Below are 21,465 nucleotides of genomic sequence, written 5' to 3'. Positions count from 1 at the left end.
TTTCAGACTGAAATTAATAATTATATTGATAAGTACTTGTCACGGGTGCTCCCCGACCCACGTCCTAGGTTGCGGGCACACCCATGCCTCTCCAGTCCCCAGCTCCCCTTCTTGCTGCCTTACCTATCTGTGTTCCTGCTCCGACTCCAGCAGCCCAGCGCCTGCGTCCCCGCCTCCAGCACTCAAAGATTTAAAGGGCCAGCGCTCCACCCACTTCTCCCATCATCTTTGGATGCCAGATCTTTGTGCCTAGTGGCTCTGAGAAAGCTATTTCATGCAATTTGCTGTATTTCTGATTTTTCTGCAGTGACCCCTGTTTCGTTCCTGACATTGAATCTGTGCTGCATGTCCTGACCTCCTGCTTTGTTCCTGACGTTAATCCTGTGCTGCCTGACTCGACCTCCTGCCTGTCCCCAACCACGATTCTGCCTCACGACTTAGTAACACGCCTTGGCCACCACCGCTGGCAAAGTCGCACCTGCGGAGTGACCAGGGGTGTACCAAGCCTGTCTGCTGCTGCCTGAGGTGAGCCATAGAGAGACGCCCCCCCCCCCCCGCCCATATATGTAAAATATCAGGGAGTGTCAGGACCAGATCCATCATATTGGTTTGGTGTAAAAATAAAGCAATGCAAAATGCATACAGTGTACCGCCATGAAGTATAAAATGCATACAGCGTGCCACCATGTCGTATAAAATGCATACAGCGTGCCGCCATGTAGTATAAAATGCATACAGCGTATCGCCATGTAATATAAAATGCATACAGCATATCGCGATGTAGAATAAAATGCATACAGTGTACCACCATGTAGTATAAAATGCATACAGTGTGCCACCATGTAGTATAAAATGCATACAGAGTACCACCATGTAGTATAAAATACATACAGCATACAGCCATGTAGTATAAAATGCATACAGCGTGCCACCATGTGGTATAAAATGCATCCAGCGTGCCGCCATGTAGTATAAAATGCATACAGCGTATCGCCATGTACTGTAAAATGCATACAGCATATCACCATGTAGTATAAAATGCATCCAGTGTGCCACCAAGTAGTATAAAATAGATACAGAGTACCGCCATGTAGTACAAAATAGAAGCCCTGATAAATATCACTAATGCTGCATATACATACAGCATATACACACACAAACATATATTCACATATGTACACACACACATATACATATACACACACACGCACACACACACACATATATATACACACACACACACACACATATATATACACACACACACACACACATATATACACACACACACACATATATACACACACACACACATATATACACACACACATACATATATACACACACACATACATATATACACACACACATACATATATACAGAGGTCGCACTAACTTTTTTTTGGCAGAGTAAAAATACTCCTCTTGGCATTTCTGAGGAGTATTTTTAGTCAAGGAAGAGTATGGAATTTGTAGTAATATTGGGACTGCACTGGACTCCTATTGTAACAGCGGCGTTGCTGTTTGGCTGGCAGACAGGGAGTCCTAGCATCATATTTCTCTATGATGCAAAGACTACTGTCCAGTGCACTTTGCTCATTCCATTCACCTTGCTGCCACTGGAAGTCGCTGTAGATTAGCCAATTACTATGCGGCTATGCTGCGGTCAAGCCGCCCCATGTGTCTCCTGACCTAGAGCTGCTTTTACATGGGGTGGTTAGCTTCCATTTGGTAATATATTGCAAACACATCGTGCCTAAAGGATGACAAAACGCTTGTGAATTCTCATAATATGCATGAGCTTAGTAAAAAAAAAAAAAAACTTTAAAGGGGTTGTCTGAGTTTATTAAAAAATCTTCTGGTAGCCTGCGGGGTGCTGTAAAAAAAAATAAACTTCCTGCAGATCAGTTGTCCTACGCCGCTGTCCTTCAGTGCTGTGCCGTTTGTTTACAGAGGCAGGCATGCTGTGATCGGGCAACTTTCACCTGCCTAGCATGCCCACCTGTCCCAGTAGCTGATGCACATTGATGTTAATGCTGTATCAGGTGGCTGGACAGGGGATGGGTGGACATTCCAGGCGGGCAGAAGATGCCGGATTGGAGCGTGCCTGCCTCTGTAAACAAACTGGAATGGCCCTGACGGACAGCAGTGGATGAACGGTAGTGCAGGAAAAGGTATGTTTTTAAATAAACTCGGACAACCCCTTTAAGTCAATGATAATCCTTAACATATAAAAATGTGGTCACTCTTGTAACAATGCACATGTGTTTTGTTTGAAGCATTTGCGATTCATTTTCAAGTACAAAGCACCATGTAAATACAACTTAAGGCTACTTTCACATGAATTTATGCTACGCCCATGTCAGAACCAGCATATGTTCGGCTGGAGAAGCGTAGTGAAGTGTGGTGCTCACCCCTCCCCTCTCCATAAGGATGCCAGGCTGTAATTATCTTTTTCCCCATGCACACTATGGTCAAGTGGCACATATGCGCCATTGGAGTCTGTGGGGACAGATATCCACCCACAAATTTTGCAACTGGATATATGTCCCCACAATGTTCGTGTTCAAGGGGCCTAAAATTTAAAAATGGCACAACTCAAGATTCAAGGTCTATGAGCAGCTGAAAAGCTACACATGGGAATAAACACATTTTTCACCTTGAATCTTGGAGTGCTGCCACTTTTTTATTTTTACCTGGAATTTGCACCAAAGTCCTCCTGCTACAAGTGTTGCTCTTTTCTGTACTTTATATACATGATATAACACTTCCATATATAACCTGGGCAGCAGGCTGTTACAGATCTTGCACTGATGTGACTACTGTACTCACTCACATTTCAGCCCTTGGTCACAAGCCTCCAGATCCCTGGTGACCTGTGGCCACATTTTCCTCTGGGTCAGCTCCAGCCTTTGATATGTGCAACAACTATGGTGCAGTGACATCGGCACGTAGGGTGGGCGTGGCTTCTGGTAGCCCCGCCCACTTTTACCCGGCCAAAGAGAAACAGCATCAGGTTAGGGAGGGGGTGTGTCCAGGTGCTGCACGGCTCAGGCTCACACACATACAACAGCTAATCCATCTCCTCTCAGGCGGCTGTGTAAGTCAGGGGCTGCAGCAGCCCTTCTGCTATGCCCTGCCGTCCTCACTCGTCCCAAATAAGGTGAAATGTCAGTGCTTGTTTAGACGCAGGGGGTTTTCAAGGAGTAATACTGCATTTAGGAGCGTCTATGACGCTTCTAGAGGGGTTAATGCGACCTCTGCATATATATATACACATATATACACACACACACATATATATACACACACATACATATATATATATATATATATATATATACACACACATACATACACTCACCGGCCACTTTATTAGGTACACCATGCTAGTAACGGGTTGGACCCCCTTTTGCCTTCAGAACTACCTCAGTTCTTCGTGGCATAGATTCAACAAGGTGCTGGAAGCATTCCTCAGAGATTTTGGTCCATATTGACATGATGGCATGACACAGTTACCGCAGATTTGTCGGCTGCACATCCATGATGCAAATCTCCCGTTCCACCACATCCCAAAGATGCTCTATTGGATTGAGATCTGGTGACTGCGGAGGCCATTTGAGTACAGTGAACTCATTGTCATGTTCAAGAAACCAGTCTGAGATGATTCCAGCTTTATGACATGGCGCATTATCCTGCTGAAAGTAGCCATCAGATGTTGGGTACATTGTGGTCATAAAGGGATTGACGTGGTCAGCAACAATACTCAGGTAGGCTGTGGCGTTGCAACGAAGCTCAATTGGTACCAAGGGGCCCAAAGAGTGCCAAGAAAATATTCCCCACACCATGACACCACCACCACCAGCCTGAACCGTTGATACAAGGCAGGATGGATCCATGCTTTCATGTTGTTGACGCCAAATTCTGACCCTACCATCCGAATGTCGCAGCAGAAATCGAGACTCATCAGACCAGGCAACGTTTTTCCAATCTTCTACTGTCCAATTTCGATGAGCTTATGAAAATTGTAGCCTCAGTTTCCTGTTCTTAGCTGAAAGGAGTGGCACCCGGTGTGGTCTTCTGCTGCTGTAGCCCATCTGCCTCAAAGTTCGACGTACTGTGCGTTAAGAGATGCTCTTCTGCCTACCTTGGTTGTAACGGGTGGCGATTTGAGTCCCTGTTGCCTTTCTATCAGCTCGATCCAGTCTGCCCAGTCTCCTCTGACCTCTGGCATCAACAAGGCATTTCCGCCCACAGAACTGCCGCTCACTGGATGTTTTTCTTTTTCGGACCATTCTCTGTAAACCCTAGAGATGGTTGTGCGTGAAAATCCCAGTAGATCAGCAGTTTCTGAAATACTCAGACCAGCCCTTCTGGCACCAACAACCATGCCACGTTCAAAGGCACTCAAATCACTTTTCTTCCCCATACTGATGCTCGGTTTGAACTGCAGGAGATTGTCTTGACCATGTCTACATGCCTAAATGCACTGAGTTGCCGCCATGTGATTGGCTGATTAGAAATTAAGTGTTAACGACCAGTTGGACAGGTGTACCTAATAAAGCGGCCGGTGAGTGTATATATACACACATACACACACACACATATACATATATACACACACACATATACATATATACACACACATACATATATACACATATATATACACACACACATATACAAACACACATTACACACATACACACACACATATACATATATACACACACACACATATATACATATATATACACACACACATATACATATATATACACACACACACACATATACATATATACACACACACACACACACACATATACAAACACACATAAGTTAGCGGAGCGGGGTTCAGACGGGAGTGGATGGGGAGCCAGGAGCGCAAAGCCGAGAGCAGGAGGGGGCGGATTGAGCGGAAGGGAGCCTGGAGCTTGAGCAGGGGCGGGGGAAGCCGGGAGCGGAGAGGCAAGAGTTCGCGGGGAGACATGAGCGGGGGTATGGGCGACAGCGAAAGTATGTGGGGGGCGGCAGCACATTGTCGGCCGGCGGCCGGGAGCATGGTACCTCACTGGAAAGTGGCGCTGGCCGGCCCCGCAGGGGTTTGATGTAGGCCGGCAGGGGGCAGAAGCCCGGTGCCGGTGGCATCAGGGGGTGGGCGCAAGGTGCCGGCAGCGTCGGGGAGCAAGGTGCCGGACGGAGGGCGGCAACGCGGTCCCGTCCGGTGTGTGGGAGCTTAGTGCCGGCCAGTGCCGCCCCCTCATTGAGCAGGAGGCGCACCGCCTGAAGCGAGATGCTCATCTCGCCTCATGGCAGGTGCGCCCCTGGGAGCAACCTGGTGGCACCTTGCTGCAGCAAGTCCATTCTGCTTTATAGCAGGCTATGGTGTCGGCTTACGCCATCGCTCGCGGTGGTACAGAGGATCCACTACTTCAGATCCTGACAGTACTGAGTAGCAAGTCTCATGCTACTTGTTATGTAGTGTGTTACGGTGTATGGAGAGATTGTCTTGCACCCGTTGGTGTCATATATACAACAGGAGTGTTGTGCTCCCTTGTTACTGGTGGTTCACCCACCAAAAATGGCAGGTATTTATGATCTACACTGTCTCCATTATTTGTTAAGCTGAGACCAGTAGTTCCCTATTTGCCCCTGATTCCCCAGGGAACATTAACTTATGGTTCCTTTATTCTAGAACACGCCAAAGACAACAGGTCAAGATTCAACTGGTCTAAAGTGGCTGATTCAACTGGTTCAACTGGTCTAAAGTGGCTGGTTTGATGTATCTAGAAAAGGTTTGGTAATTTCAGGCTGGAGAGGTTGTAGACTGCTTTGGTAGCAGGATTTAGGCATGGCCTGTTAGGAGTAAGGAATCACTCTCTGAATACATATTCTCTAGACTGGGCCTAGGCTGACCTCTCTCAGAACTTTACAACCACAAGGGGTGTTATGACTTTCTTCGGGCCGTGTGATCCAGACAGCACGCTTTGCGAGTGTGATGCGAGTTCATCGCGTCACACTCGCAAGTGTAGAAGGGGCCCAGTACTTCATAAAGGCCGGGCCATTATACCTATATCTTTTGCCTTTACTTAAAGGACACCAATCACCTAAATACTCACTCCCGCTCCTCTTCACCTTGATCCCGGCGCTGTTCGTCGCTAATCTTGTCACGGGATAACCTAGAAAAAAATCTATAATTAGCAGCACAGAGCTAATTATACACGCCCTCACCACCTCCCTCTCCCATGCTGGAAGCTGAATTAACTGAACTGAATTCACAGACAAATCTTAAAAATGCGCCCACTCCCTGATCAGAAAAAGCTGACAACATTACTGATGGCTGACACTACAGAGGCTGACGCTTTTTCACACACTAGTATCAGTCAATGTCATCTAGTACCTTAGAGGATATGATCTACTCTATCAGGAAGATTATCACATCTCCCGGAAGGGGAGCAACACCTCACTATGCCTTTTATAAAAAGAGAAAGGGAGTCCATCTAGACCTGGTGCTGAATCCCCGAGAAGGATTCCAAAGAATCATTTATTTCTTGAATAGAAATGTCCAGTTCAAGTGTCTAAATTTGAGTCTCTGATAACTGGGGGAATATACTCCCATCCAATCTCATCTTCTAATTCCCCCTCCAAATTATTACTCTCATATCTTCTCATAAAGTTCCTTAAAACCTTCCATAATTTCCACCATGTTCTGAGTTATACTCCCATCATTTTGTCTTATGATGTGTACTCTAGAGATGAGCGAACATACTCGTCCGAGCTTGATGCTCGTTCGAGCATTAGCGTACTCGAAACTGCTCGTTGCTCGGACGAATACTACGCCCGCTCGAGAAAATGGCATCTCCCGCCGTTTTGCTTTTTGGCGGCCAGAAACAGAGCCAATCACAAGCCAGGAGACTCTGAACTCCACCCAGCATGACGTGGTACCCTTACACGTCGATAGCAGTGGTTGGCTGGCCAGATCAGGTGACCCTGGAATAGACTAGCCCCTGCCTGCGCTGCTCGGATCATTCTGTGTCTGGATGCCGCTAGGGAGAGAGCTGCTGCTGGTCAGGGAAAGCGTTAGGCTGTTCTATTAGAATAGTGTTAGGCAGGAGTGATTCTACAAGAACCCAACAGCCCTTCTTAGGGCTACAATAACGTTATACATTTTTTTTTTTATTTGCAGCTAGTACCATATTGTGAGGAATTTGCAGGGGGACTTGCTACCGTTGTGTTTAGCTCTTAGTGACACACATATCCACCTCAAACACCAAAGTGGGACAATTTATTAGGGGTTTGATTTCAATTAGGCACAGTCTGCCATTTACTTTTAATTTTACGTTTATTTTTTGATAACTCAGCGTCATCTCATCTGGCATAGCAGTGTGCTTTTTATAGTTGGCTAGAATAGCCATAGCAATAGGATAGCATCCTTTGGTTTTAAAAACTAAAAAACAACAAAAAAAAAAAACACAAAAAAAAGGAAAAAAAAAATTAAAGTTATAACTTTCATTTTCAAAATGTTTAACCCGAGGGCTAGGGGTAGAGGACGGGGGCGGGGACGTGGGCATCCAACTACTGCAGGGGTCAGAGGCCGTGGTCCTGGGCGGGGTGAGACACCACCTGCTGATGAGGGAGCAGGGGAACGCCGCAGAGCTACACTCCCTAGGTTCATGTCTGAAGTTACTGGGACTCGTGGTAGAGCACTGTTGAGGCCAGAACAGTGCGAACAGGTGATGTCGTGGATTGCCAACAATGCTTCGAGCAAATTGTCCACCAGTCAGTCTTCCACGCAGTCCACCCATGTCACCGAAATCGGCACTCCTCCAGCTCCTGCACCTCAGCCTCCTCCCCCCGAGTCTGCCCCCTCCCAGGAAAATTTGGCATTTGAACCGGCATACTCTGAGGAACTGTTTTCTGGACCCTTCCCACAGTCACAAACCACTTGTCCGGTTGCTGCTGAGCAATTTTCCGATGCCCAGGTTTTCCACCAGTCGCAGTCTGTGGGTGATGATGACCTTCTTGACGTAGTGGAAGAAGTGTGTAAAGAGGTGTCCGACGATGAGGAGACACGGTTGTCAGACAGTGGTGAAGTTGTTGTCAGGGCAGGAAGTTCGAGGGGGGAGCAGACTGAGGGATCGGAGGATGATGAGGTGACAGACCCAAGCTGGGTTGAGAGGCCGGGTGAACACAGTGCTTCTGAGACGGAGGAGAGTCCTCGACCAGAACAGGTTGACCGACGGACTGTGGTGTGCAACCTTTGCCAAACCAGGATCAGCAGGGGTTCCACCACTACTAGCTTAACTACCACCAGTATGCGCAGGCATATGAATGCTAAACACCCCACTCAGTGGCACCAAGCCCGTTCACCTCCGGCCGTGCACACCACTGCTCCTTCCCCTGTGTCAGCTGATAGTCAGCCCCCTGCCCAGGACCCTGGCCCAAAAACCCCATCGTCGCCTCCACGATCCTCCACAGCATCCACCAGCGTTCAGCTCTCCATACCCCAGACGCTGGAGCGGAAAAGGAAATATAGTGCAACCCACCCGCACGCCCAAGCCCTCAATGTCCACATCTCCAGATTGCTTAGCCTGGAGATGCTGCCCTATAGGCTGGTAGAGACCGAGGCCTTTCGCAACCTCATGGCGGCGGCCGCCCCTCGGTATTCGGTCCCCAGCCGCCACTACTTTTCCCGATGTGCCGTCCCAGCCCTGCACCAGCACGTGTCAGACAACATCATCCGTGCCCTGACCAACGCCGTTTCTGACAAGGTCCACCTGACCACGGACATGTGGAAGAGTGCTGCCGGGCAGGGCCACTATGTATCGCTGACGGCACATTGGGTTAACTTGGTGGAGGCTGGGACCGAGTCTGACCCTGCGACTGGTCATATACTGCCGACGCCGAGGATTGCGGGGCCTACCTCGGTCCAGGTCTTTCAGGCCTACTATGCCTCCTCCTCCTCCCACCCCTTCTCCACCTCCTCCTCCGAACTACCATCCGTGGGCATGGCGCCATCAGTCGCTAGCTCTAGGCACAGCAGCAGTGCCGTCGCTAAGCGACAGCAGGCGGTGCTCAAACTGCTGAGCCTAGGCGATAAAAGGCACACCGCCCAAGAACTATTACAGGGCATCACGGCGCAGACTGATCTGTGGCTGGCACCGCTGAACCTGAAGCCAGGCATGGTTGTGTGTGACAACGGCCTGGTGGCGGCTCTGCAACTCGGCAGACTGACACATGTGCCATGCCTGGCTCATGTGTTAAATCTGATAGTTCAGCGTTTCCTCAAGACATACCCCAATCTGTCTGATTTGCTCACGAAGGTGCGCCGCATCTATGCGCATTTCAGGAAGTCCAGCACAGATGCTGCCACTCTCAGGTCAGCGCAGCGCCGCCTCCAACTGCCCGCTCACCGACTGTTGTGCGACGTGCCCACGAGGTGGAATTCAACATTAACCATGTTATCCAGAGTTTACCAGCAGCGCAGAGCGATTGTAGACTGCCAGATGTCAACTTCCACCAGAACTGGTAGTCAGGTCAGTCAGCTTCCTCAAGTCTACAATGAGGAGTGGACGTGGATGTCTGATATCTGTCAGGTGCTGAGTAACTTCGAGGAGTCAACACAGATGGTCAGTGGCGATGCCGCCATCATCAGCCTCACCATCCCGCTGCTTGGCCTGTTGAAAAACTCTCTGATCAGCATGAAGTCGGAAGCTTTGCGCTCGTCACAAGAGACTGGGGAAGAAGATTCCCTTGTTGATAGCCAAAGCACCCTCAGGTCTGTTTCTCAGCGCATATCGGAGGAGGTGGAGGAGGATGAGGAGGAAGAGGAGGAGAATGTTGGCGAGACACAAGAGGGGACCATTGTTCAGTCCTTCACTGTTCAGCGTGTATGGGCAGAAGAAGAGGAGTTGGAGGAGTTGGAGGAGGAGGAAATGGACAGTCAGGCCAGTGAGGGGAGTGAATTCTTGCGCGTTGGGACTCTGGCGCATATGGCAGATTTCATGCTAGGCTGCCTATCCCGTGACCCTTGCGTTCAAAGATTTATTCCAGCACCGATTACTGGGTATTCACTCTCCTGGACCCACGGTACAAGCAAAATCTTTCCACTCTCATCCCTGGAGAGGAAAGGAGTGTGAGAATGCATGAATACCAGCAGGCCCTGGTGCACAAGCTGAAACAGTATTTCCCTTCTGACAGCGCTAGCGGCAGAGTGCGTAGTTCTGCGGGACAAGTAGCGAGGGAGAGTAGGCGAGCAGGCAGCTTGTCCAGCACTGGCAAGGGTACGCTTTACAAGGCTTTTGCCAGCTTTATGTCACCCCAGCAAGACACTGTCACCTGTCCCCAGTCTCGGCAGAGTAGGGCTGATCTTTACAGAAAGATGGTGAGGGAGTACGTAGCTGACCATACCATCGTCCTAAATGATCACACAGCTCCCTACAACTACTGGGTTTCAAAGCTGGACATGTGGCAAGAACTGGCGCTGTACGCCTTGGAGGTTCTTGCCTGCCCTGCCGCTAGCGTGTTGTCCGAGCGGGTTTTCAGTGCAGCTGGTGGCATCATCACCGATAAGCGTACACGCCTGTCGACTGACAGCGCTGACAGGCTGACGCTTATTAAGATGAATAAAGCCTGGATTTCTCATAATTTCCAATCTCCACCAGGTGAAGGAAGCTCAACCTGAATAATTTATGCACTCCTCCTCCTCATTTTCCTCCTTCTCCTCCTCTTTGTACACTAAAGCAGAGGAAACTGGCTATTTTTTGACAGGGCCCACTGGCTCTAGCTATAGTACTCTATGTATTTAATTTTTCTGGAGGGCCACCTACCCGGTCCTCAGTTTTAAACAATTTTTGGGACTGCCACATACAGGCACTCAATCTATTCAATTTTTCTGGAGGGCCACCTACCCAGTCCTCTGGTTTGAAAACTTTTTTGGACTGCCACATACAGGCACTCAATCTATTCAATTTTTCTGGAGGGCCACCTACCTGCTCCTCTGGTTTGAAAACTTTTTTGGACTGCCACTAACAGGCACTCAATCTATTCAATTTTTCTGGAGGGCCACCTACCTGCTCCTCTGGTTTGAAAACTTTTTTGGACTGCCACATACAGGCACTCAATCTATTTCATTTTTCTGGAGGGCCACCTACCTGCTCCTCTGGTTTGAAAACTTTTTTGGACTGCCACATACAGGCACTATCCAAATTAAATTGTCTCCATAGCAGCCTCCACACGTTGTCTCCATTGCTACCTCCAAAAGTCGTCCATATAGCTGCCTCCATAAATCGTCCCCTTATCAAACGAGGTGTGTCAGGCAGAAATTTGGGTTGTTTTCATGGATTCCACATCAAAGTTGTTAACTTTGTCGCCACCCTGCTGTGTTATCCACAAAATATACTGGTAAACTTTTATGATTAACCGATATTATTTCAGCGCTTCTTGCGCATCTGTTTACATTCCCCTCACCCGCCATATCCCAAACTTATAAGAACGCTACTACACTTAACTTGGTGGAGGCTGGGACCGAGTCTGACCCTGGGGCTGGTCATATACTGCCGACGCCGAGGATTGCGGGGCCTACCTCTGTCCAGGTCTCAAAGGCCCAGGGCCGCATCTACCATGAGGCGGGATGAAAATTTCGCCTCAGGCGGCAGATGCGGAGCCCTGAGGCAGGCGGCGAAACAGCTGTAGGTGATTTGGGCACTCGCCCGAATCACCCACAAGCAGTGCGGACCTGCCGCTGCCTCGATTCCTCACAGTACCGCTGATGGAGGACGCTGGCGGCATGACATCATCAAACGCCGCCTGTGTCCTCCATCAGCGCTACTGTGAGGAATCGAGGCAGCAGCAGGTCCGCACATGAACAGCAGCGCTGCTGGCAGGAGGAGGGGGAAGGCTGGCTCCCGGTGGGCTGATGAAGGAGAAGGGTCAGACGGGAAGCCTGTGCAGAGGCTTCACTGGCTGGTGGAGCAGCAGTCAGCTGGAGAGTTATCACTTTGCTGCTGCTCCACCACAGCCGGGCAGCCAGAAAGTATCCTCCGCTGAGCTCTCTGCTCCTGCTGCAGAAGCAAGCTCCGCCCACCAGCTCAGAGCTCCTGAACTTCATCAGCAGCTATGTGTGCTGCTGTGTGTAAGCTACCGGTATGTTGCTGGGTGTATGCTGGGTGTATGCTGTGCATGTTGCTGTGCATGTTGCTGTGTGTAAGCTACAGGTATGCTGCATGTTGCTGTGTGTATGCTGCTGTGTATGCTGTTTTGTATGTATGCTGTGTATAATGCTGTGTATATGCTGCTGTGTGTATGTTGCATGCATATTCTGTGTGTATGATGCTGTGCATGTTGCTGTGTGTATGATGCTGTGCATGTTGCTGTGTGTATGATGCTGTGCATGTTGCTGTGTGTATGATGCTGTGCATGTTGCTGTGTGTATGATGCTGTGTATGCTACTGCCTGCTGTGTGTGATGCTGTGTATGCTGCTGCCTACTGTATGTGATGCTGCATGTATATGCTGTGTGTATATGATGCTGTGTATTCTGCTTCCTCATGTTTGTGATGCTGTGTATGCTGCTGCCTGCTGTATGTGATGCTGTGTGTATGCTGCATGTATATGCTGTGTGTGTATGATGCTGTGTATGCTGCTGTCTGCTGTGTTTGTGTGATGCGGAGTGTATGCTGCGGCCTGCTGTATATGATGCTGCATGTATATGCTGTGTGTATGCTGCTGTCTGCTGTGTGTGTGTGATGCGGAGTGTATGCTGCGGCCTGCTGTATGTGATGCTGTGTGTATGCTGCATGTATATGCTGTGTGTGTATGATGCTGTGTATGCTGCATGTATATGATGTGTGTGTATGATGCTGTGTATGCTTCTGTCTGCTGTGTGTGTATGATGCGGAGTGTATGCTGCGGCCTGCTGTATATGATGCTGCATGTATATGCTGTGTGTATGATGCTGTATCTGATGCTGTGTATGCTGCATGTATATGCTGTGTGTGTATGATGCTGTGTATGCTGCTGTCTGCTGTGTGTGTATGACGCGGAGTGTATGCTGCGGCCTGCTGTATATGATGCTGCATGTATATGCTGTGTGTATGATGCTGTATCTGATGCTGTGTATGCTGCTGCCTGCTGTGTGTATGCTGCATGTATATTCAGTGTGTGTATGATGCGGTGTGTATGCTGCTGCCTGCGGTATGTGATGCTGTGTATGGTCCTCCTGCTTACTTATTTTTGACCCCCTCAGTTACTCTTTTGACCCCTCCATCTACCACCTGCTGATGTACCAGCAAGATCCTCTGAAGAAAAATGGGTAAGTCATGATTCATTATAGGAGTAGTGGTTTATTTCATATATATGGCTGATGTATGTATAGATTAAAAATGTCTATTAATGTGGAATGTTAATGTAGTAAGTTGTATGTACATATATGTACAGATAGAATGTTTCGCGTATTTATGTACTTTTAGTATAAATACTATTTAATTTCTATTACTATTTAAATTAATTTAGTTTTGTATTGTTTTATTGCAAGAGACCGGGTTCTGGTTACCGATCACATGCGTTTCCATAGAAACGTATACGTGATCGGGCCAAGACCCACCTCTGTACACTAGTGCTAGGTTAGTAAACACAGCGCTAGTGTTAAGTTGCGTATGTACATTCAGTGGGCGGTATATAGAAGGAGATCAGGGCTAGGATTTTTTTTTTTTTAAAGGGGGGGAGGGGGCAGCATTTCAGTTTTCGCCTCAGGCAGCCCTGCAAAGGCCTACTATACCTCCTCCTCCTCCCACCCCTCCTCCACCTCCTCCTCCTCCGAATTACCATCCGTGGGCATGGCGCCATCAGTCGCTAGCTCTAGGCACAGCAGCAGTGCCGTCGCTAAGCGACAGCAGGCGGTGCTCAAACTGCTGAGCCTAGGCGATAAAAGGCACACCGCCCAAGAGCTATTACAGGGCATTCCACATCAAACTTGTTAACTTTGTCGCCACCCTGCTGTGTAATCCACAAAATATACTGCCAAACTTTTACCATTTACCAATATTATTTCAGCGCTTCTTGCGCATCTGTTTACATTCCCCTCACCCGCCATATCCCAAACTTATAAGAACGCTACTACACTTGATCTTATACAAAAGGTTCTTAGAAGTGCTGTTTGGGGAGTAGCCTAGAGACAGGGGCTTGGATTGGCGAAAGCTCGCCTGGCAGCGGAGCGCCAGCTCCATCCCAAGATCCAACTAACATAGTTTTAACTGCAGCACCTTTAATCTACTACTAGTTCACTGCCTCCATACATGGTCCCCTTATCAAACGAGCTGTGTCAGGCAGAATTTTCAGGTGTTTCACCACATACATAGTGGAACTCGGCGCGTCTGTCGCCGCCATGCTGGAGACCTGCAGTTGCAATCATAGAAGCGCAATATGGATGCCCCATACTGTCGCTCTTAATCATGGAAGTCCTCTCCATGGCTGCCTCCAAACGTCGTCCCCTTATCAAACGAGCTGTGTCAGGCTCATTTTTCGGGTGTTTCACCAGATACGTTATGGAACTTGGTCACTATGTCGCCACCATGCTGTGTTATCGACTAAATATACCGTCAACCTTTTGTTCACAGAGGAAATAATTTCAGCGCTTCTTGCTCACCTCCTTTGGTTCCTCTCTGCCACCCATTGGTTTGAAGCCTGAGTCCATTTAGGGTATGTCGCCATGCCACTCTCTAGCCTGCCGCTGCTGCCGCTGCATGCCGTCCCCTATAGTGTCAGGGTCAATTATTGGATGTTTTAGATGCTATCTAGCTTCATTCTGTCACTCTGTCATGGCCATGCTGTTGCCCATAATTTTGGCATAATGGTGCGTTTAAGCAGCCTCAGAGGCATCCATGCATGCTGCCCCTGCTGTTTCCTGTCCATTTCCGTGGTGTTTCCATCCTTTTCTGAGGTTTCCAGGTGTTTGGCCAAGCTTCCCTGTGCAGAGCCTTGGTCCCCTTGAAAAATGCTCGAGTCTCCCATTGACTTCAATGGGGCTCGTTATTCGAGACGAGCACTCGAGCATCGGGAAAAGTTCGTCTCGAATAACGAGTACCCGAGCATTTTAGTGCTCGCTCATCTCTAGTGTACTCCCTTCCTCTAATTATCCCCCTCCACAATCCTGGCCAATAATTTCCCTTCCTCTTTCAATATAGTTCTTTTGTCCTGCGAAGAAAATTTTATGCTGCGCTTTTTCATACAAATAGGTTTTCAAAGCCTCTTGAGCAGTATATAAATCTTTCTTTGCACATAGCCATCTCACCACATCCTGCTGTTTTATCCCAACCTTTTTTTCTAACCTGCATTCTTTAAATCTCTAAATAGTTGTTTTTTCCTAGCAATATCCCTGCGATAAATCCCCCTTACATACGCCTTTAGTGAATCACACAAGACCAAAGTATCAACTGAGCCCTAAACCACTGCCCAGTACTCCTTTATCAATTGGGAGCTAATATCGGCATTGTCAAGAATCTTTAACCAGTGTGGGTTTAACCTGAAAAATTTTATTGACTCGGACAACTCATTGTCCATGCTTATTTCTATTGTTAGAGGAGCATTATCAGAGATTGAAATCAGTTCATATTTAATTTTTTTTATAAAGCCTAAAAACTGATCATTAGCTATGCACAAGTCTATCCCTGACATTGTTGATTGTGTTCGACTACAGCAGGAGAATTCCTGTTTGTCCTTTTAAAGCCATCTCCATACATCCCTCAATCACCAATCCTCACAAAAGTTAATCAGTCCGGGCGACCCGGAAGTTGAGCGGGCACCTACATTAGTCAAATTGATGTGATCCAAGGCCCTATCAAAGCAAGCATTAAAATCTCCATTTAAAACCACTAGGGAGTCAGGTTTAGTTTTTAAGAAACTAGTTAGTTGGTTTAGCACAGCCAATGAGAATGGTGGAGGGATATATACAAAAGCGAGAATAACCGTTTTTCTATTAAGTAACCCAAAAATAAAGATAAATCTACCCTCTTTATCTATCAATGAGGTGCTATGGGATCCATTGGCCTGGGGCTGTGTGGGGTTTGCCCTCTGGGTCTCCCATGGTGGCTGCGCTGGCTAGACCTGGCTGTACTCACTCTGTTGGCTTGACCTCGTCGGCGTGTCTCTGTTGGCTTGACTGATGACTTGACCGATTTGGCCCCTCTCGGGCTGGCTCGACCAGACTGGTTCTATCGGCCTGCCCTCACCAATCGGTGTCTTCGACGACGGTGCAATTAATCTGGTGGATTGGCTTTGAGTAGCTTCCCCTCTTCAATGGTTAAAGGTCTAAGGGATTGGCTATTTGATAAGTTGATAAGTTCTCTGGTTAAGCAGACATCTTTATTTGATGGCTAGGATACTTTTTGCCAGATTGTTCATCTATATAAAATTATTTAAGTACTTTTTTTTTATTCTGGTCTCAGCCGTATTTGGACTTGGGAACAGACTTGGGTTTGTGTTTGTTAATCCTTGACATACATACTAGGGGTAGTGGTGTTCAGCTTTGAAGGTGAATTATTAGAAGTACTTATAAAATGCCGGCCAAGACTCATGGGCGCAAATAAGGGGGAAGAGGAGCATCCCCGAAGGAAGTAAGGGAGAAATCAGGGAATAAGGGGGATTCATCCTCCAAATTAGAAAAATTATGGGGCTTCCTGGTGGTTAAAACACGCCATACTCTGAAACAGAGTTTTAGCCGCGATTGCTCTGGGTGCCCATCCCACTGGACGGGGTTTGCCAGGAACTCTGCGAGCCCTTTCAATCTGAAAAAGGTTTGATAAATGTTCTTCTCCCACCACGTCTATAATCCACTTCTGAATCCACCCCTCTAGATCTATATTTTCAATATCTTCTGTCAACCCCACTATTCCAATATTTGCTTGTCTAGAGTGGTCCTCTAAATCCGTCAACTTCTCTTTAAGAAGCTTATTTTATTTTGAGAATCCCTGCATTTCCTTTTTAAGACTCTTTACCTCTGCCTCTAGTATCTTATCTGAGAAGAAGTATTTGATACCTTCTCACTGATTTTAAACATATCTTCTCTTAGCGTCGCTAGGTCAGAAGAAAGTGAGCCAACCTGGGTAACTAGGGATACCACTATAGCCCCTGTTTTCTGCACTGTAGCGAGGATTTCTATCCAGATAGGGTTAGTGACTTCCCCGCCTCCCATATCTGTGTCCGCTGCCTCCTCCCCTTCCTTGTCTATTTGTTAGGACATAGCGGGGTGTTTCAAAGTATGGTGTGTTTTAACCACCAGGGAGGCCCATCATTTTTCTAATTTGGAGGATGAATCCCCTTATTCCCTGATTTCTCACTTACTTCCTTCGGGGATGCTCCCCTTCCCCCTGAGTCTTAGCTGGCATTTTATAAGTACTTCTAATAATTCACCTTCAAAGCTGAACACCCCTACCCCTAGTATGTATGTCAAGGATTAACAAACACAAACCCAAGTCTATTCCCAAGTCCAAATACGGCTCAGACCAGAAGAAAAAAAAAGTGCTTAAAAATTTTTAGATAGATGAACAATCTGGCAAAAAGTATCCCAGTCATCAAATAAAGATGTCAGCTAAACCTGTAAACTATTATGACTTATCAAATAGCCAATCCCTTAGACCTGTAACTGTTCAAAAGGGGGGCAGCTACCCGAAGCAAGTCCACCAAATTAATGGTACTGTCATCGAAGACACCGATCGGTGAGGGCAGGCCGATAGAGCCATTCCGTTCGAGCCAGCCCAAGAGGGGCCAAACCAGAAGAGTCAAGCCAACAGACACGCTGACGAGGTCAATCCGACAGAGTGAGTCCATCCACGTCTAGCCAACGCAGCTGCCACGGCAGTCCCAGACAGCAAACCCCAATGGCAGACCCCCGAACGGCAAATGTTAGTTGAAAGACCCCAATCGGCAGACGCCAGCATGTGGGAAACCGGCCTCAGAAATCAGGACGAAGAGGTGGAAGAGGAGAAATGTGAAGACTCCTCTGTGTGACACCAGGGCTGCTGCAGACACCACAGGGATTGTGATGGTATGCAACATGTATGGATGTGTATTACAGATCCATATATTGGGTGTATAGTATGTGTGATGATGTGTTTGCCTGCATGTGTGTCTGTTTGCATGTATCTGTCTGTCAGCATGTGTGTGTGTTTGCCTTCATGCTTGTCTGTCTGTCTGCATGTATCTGTGTCTGTCTGCATATATCTGTATGCATGTAGCTATACCTGTCTGCATGTGTGTGTCTCTCTCTCTCTCTCTTTCTCTCTCTCTCTCTCTCTCTCTCTCTCTATATATATATATATATATATATATATATATATATATCTTCCTCTTTATGTGAATGTGTGCTGGTTTATAGACTAAAAATATTAATCATCTCAAATGTACTTGAGAAGCAGAGAGGGTTCTGTGTCAGCAGTAATGTTTATTAAGAGGTCACACAGCAGATGAGGTGTGTAGTATGAGGTTCTGCAGCAGCTGAAGTGCGTATTAGGATGTATTAAAGCAGCTGATGTGCGTATTATGATGTATTGAAGCAGCTGAAGTGTGTATTATGATGTTTGCCAGCAGCTGTAATGTGTATTATGAGGTTCCACAGCAGCTGAGATGTGTATAATGAGGTTCCTCAGCAGCTAGGATGTGTATTATGAGGTTCTGCAGCGGCTGAAATGTGTATTATGAGGTTCTGTAGCAGCTAAGGTGTGTATTATGAGTTTTTGCAGCAGCTGAGGTGTGTATTGAGAGGTTCTGCAGCAGCTGAGTTGAAGCTTCAATTTTATTACTTGCCAGAGTTGAGGGGCACAAATTTTTAGGTTCGCCTTGTTGGTTAACTGACCTCAAAACTGCCCTGACCGTGACACGGCTGTTTGGGACGATAAACTAGGGAATATTTCAGGGAACAGGAGACTCTTTTAGTTTTCAAATTTTTAATTCTGCCACTGGAGTTCACTGTAAAGGGTCCCACTAAGGCTCTGTCACCCTGGGGCCTACTGAAACCTGGAGCCGGCCCTGCAGCTGTGGAAGAATACCTAAAATTCCTCAGAGAAAATTAATATTGCATTAATTTGCTCCATGCCACCAAGAAAAGCAACTATCTCCCTGCAGTGACACAAGCATCATGTGAATAAGTTTACAGTACTCAACTGTTAAGAGTGATACAGTTGACATTTGAACAAAAAGTTTACACAGAAGGCTCAAGCATTTTTCCACATAATGCTGAAAGTCTTCCTAAAAGTACATTTTGTTTCCTGCTTGGGGACGCCCTGATTTAGGTATTATTAGAATATTACATTGGTAGACGGTAGTAATTATTTTAGTGAGTCAACCTGTTAAAGAGACTGTAATACCCTTTTACAAAATTATTTGCTTTATTATCTAAATTGTTATTTTCCATTGTTACAATCACTGTATACTTGACCCAACCACAGTGAACGTGTCAGCTATGAGGATGTGCAGACACTATCTAGGCGCCGAGTAACTTACATTAATAAGAACATTCGTAGGTAGATTTAGCTGAGGGAAATGTTTTATTCATAATATTTGTTTTCAGAGTGATCAGACAGGATCAGAGACGGAGAAGAAAACCCTATTAATGTTTTATAGTGTTTAGTTTTCACAAAATGAGCAAAACTCGTAGTGGTGTAATCCATAGCAAAATTATATGTTTCTTATATGTATTCTACAGCCAAGGTAAATTCTCATGTTTTATGAGGTTATCATTTAAGGGAATTTATGGTAATTCATGATGTGTATATTAGAGTGATTACTCCAAGCCAGTGTAGGAGGTAACTGCATCTATAACACCAGGACCATAAGCGTTTTCACAGGGTGCCCTGTCTGTGATAGTTTGTGCATACTCTAGCATTTTAAGCCTCATTCTAAACTAGAGGGGCTTATTTTTGTTGAAAATGATGAATTGGGTGTATGCCCTGTGAGTGGACAGAATACTGTAGATGTTGATTGATAAAGGAATCCAATTGCACACAATAAAAAGATTACTCTCTAATCATAGCCTCAGACTGGTAGGAATAATTTGCTGTGTCGGACCTAGAAATGTAGGCCTTGACCTCAACATGACAAAGGTATAACAGGTTTTTGTCAAGACTGTGGACCCTGGCATCTTCCTAGGCTTACCTAGTGTTGATACTGGCCTGAAGGAGTTTGGTTAATCTATGACTTTTTTCCAGTCTTTAGATGTCAACCATTAATAGGTGAGGAGGTTGTTTCCTTCATCTTTATGTGTAACTGTTCCTTGATCCTGGTTTTGTTGCTTTAGACCAGATTTCCAGAAAAGATGTTCACTTAAAGAGGACCTGCACTAGGAGCTGCTTACTAAAGTCATCAGTTATTGTAAAGGTTTTCAGCATTTCTTTGTTGGTAGGTTGGTGTGGAGTGCGAACACTTTCATCCCTAACCACAGCCCAGCTACCAGGTAACTCTTATACCATTCCGAACATCAATACCCTGAGATAACGTCACCACTGCAGCCCCTGTACACAAACCAAGAGCCGAGCACTAGCGGAGAGGGAGGAAGGGCTTTGTTCATCCATCTCCTCACTGCCCCCACTAGGGCTTAGAAATTCTCTCATCCCGGAATATTTCTATGTAGTAGAAAGTGAGCCCCCACAATCAATTTCACTGGTGGGCCCGTGGTACCCCATTCTGACCTTGATTGAAAGGATATCCAACTAGAGGCTTAACATTGCTTTCTGTTGGCCAATAGTAGAAGAAGTACTTTGCTATCCTGCCACTGTATCTAAACATCTGTCCAAGACAGCATGCCTTTTTGGCGCCACCTTCTTGGTGCATGCATGCCCAGCCAGCACCTTATGTATACTATTGCTGCTAATATTTCCCATTGAAGAAGACCTATCAGTTTTCCACGTTTATTTACGACTGTGTACACATTGGCCCGGATATGTTATTGTGTTTGCACCAGTTTTTTGTCCACTTTTGCATGAAAAAAATTGTCTTTAGAGCTTGCACATTGTATTTATAATGTGCTTGTGGTCCTTTTGTGTCGCAGTTGCATTTTGTCCCACTTTTTAGAAAAAATGTGCACCTAAAAGGGCATGGTAGTGCTTATTCATAGTTTTTGTCTAGAATCCAACACAATTGTATTGCACAGAGTAGATTGAAAGTGCACCAAGAAAAAGAAGGTGCAACTGTGTGCACATACTGAAAATAGACCAGATTAACTAAGAGAGTACCACTGTTACATAATGTGGCGCAAAGTGCACATCAGCAAGGGAGACTAAGGCAGATTGCAGCAGTTTTCATATATGTGGGTCATTCATTTTAGGAACACTAGGGGTTCTACTACTTTAAGAAGCAAAAATAGTGCAACTCACAGTCTCAGAAGAGCCTCAGTTAACCACCCATTGTAAGTCAACAGTATCTGACAACTGGGGTATGGATCTGTCACACAACCAATTTGTCAGTGGCACATCTT

The sequence above is a fragment of the Engystomops pustulosus genome, chromosome 7 (assembly GCF_040894005.1).
Source record: "Engystomops pustulosus chromosome 7, aEngPut4.maternal, whole genome shotgun sequence".
Taxonomy (NCBI): Eukaryota; Metazoa; Chordata; class Amphibia; order Anura; family Leptodactylidae; genus Engystomops; species Engystomops pustulosus.
Note: the sequence above shows the minus strand (reverse complement) of the source record.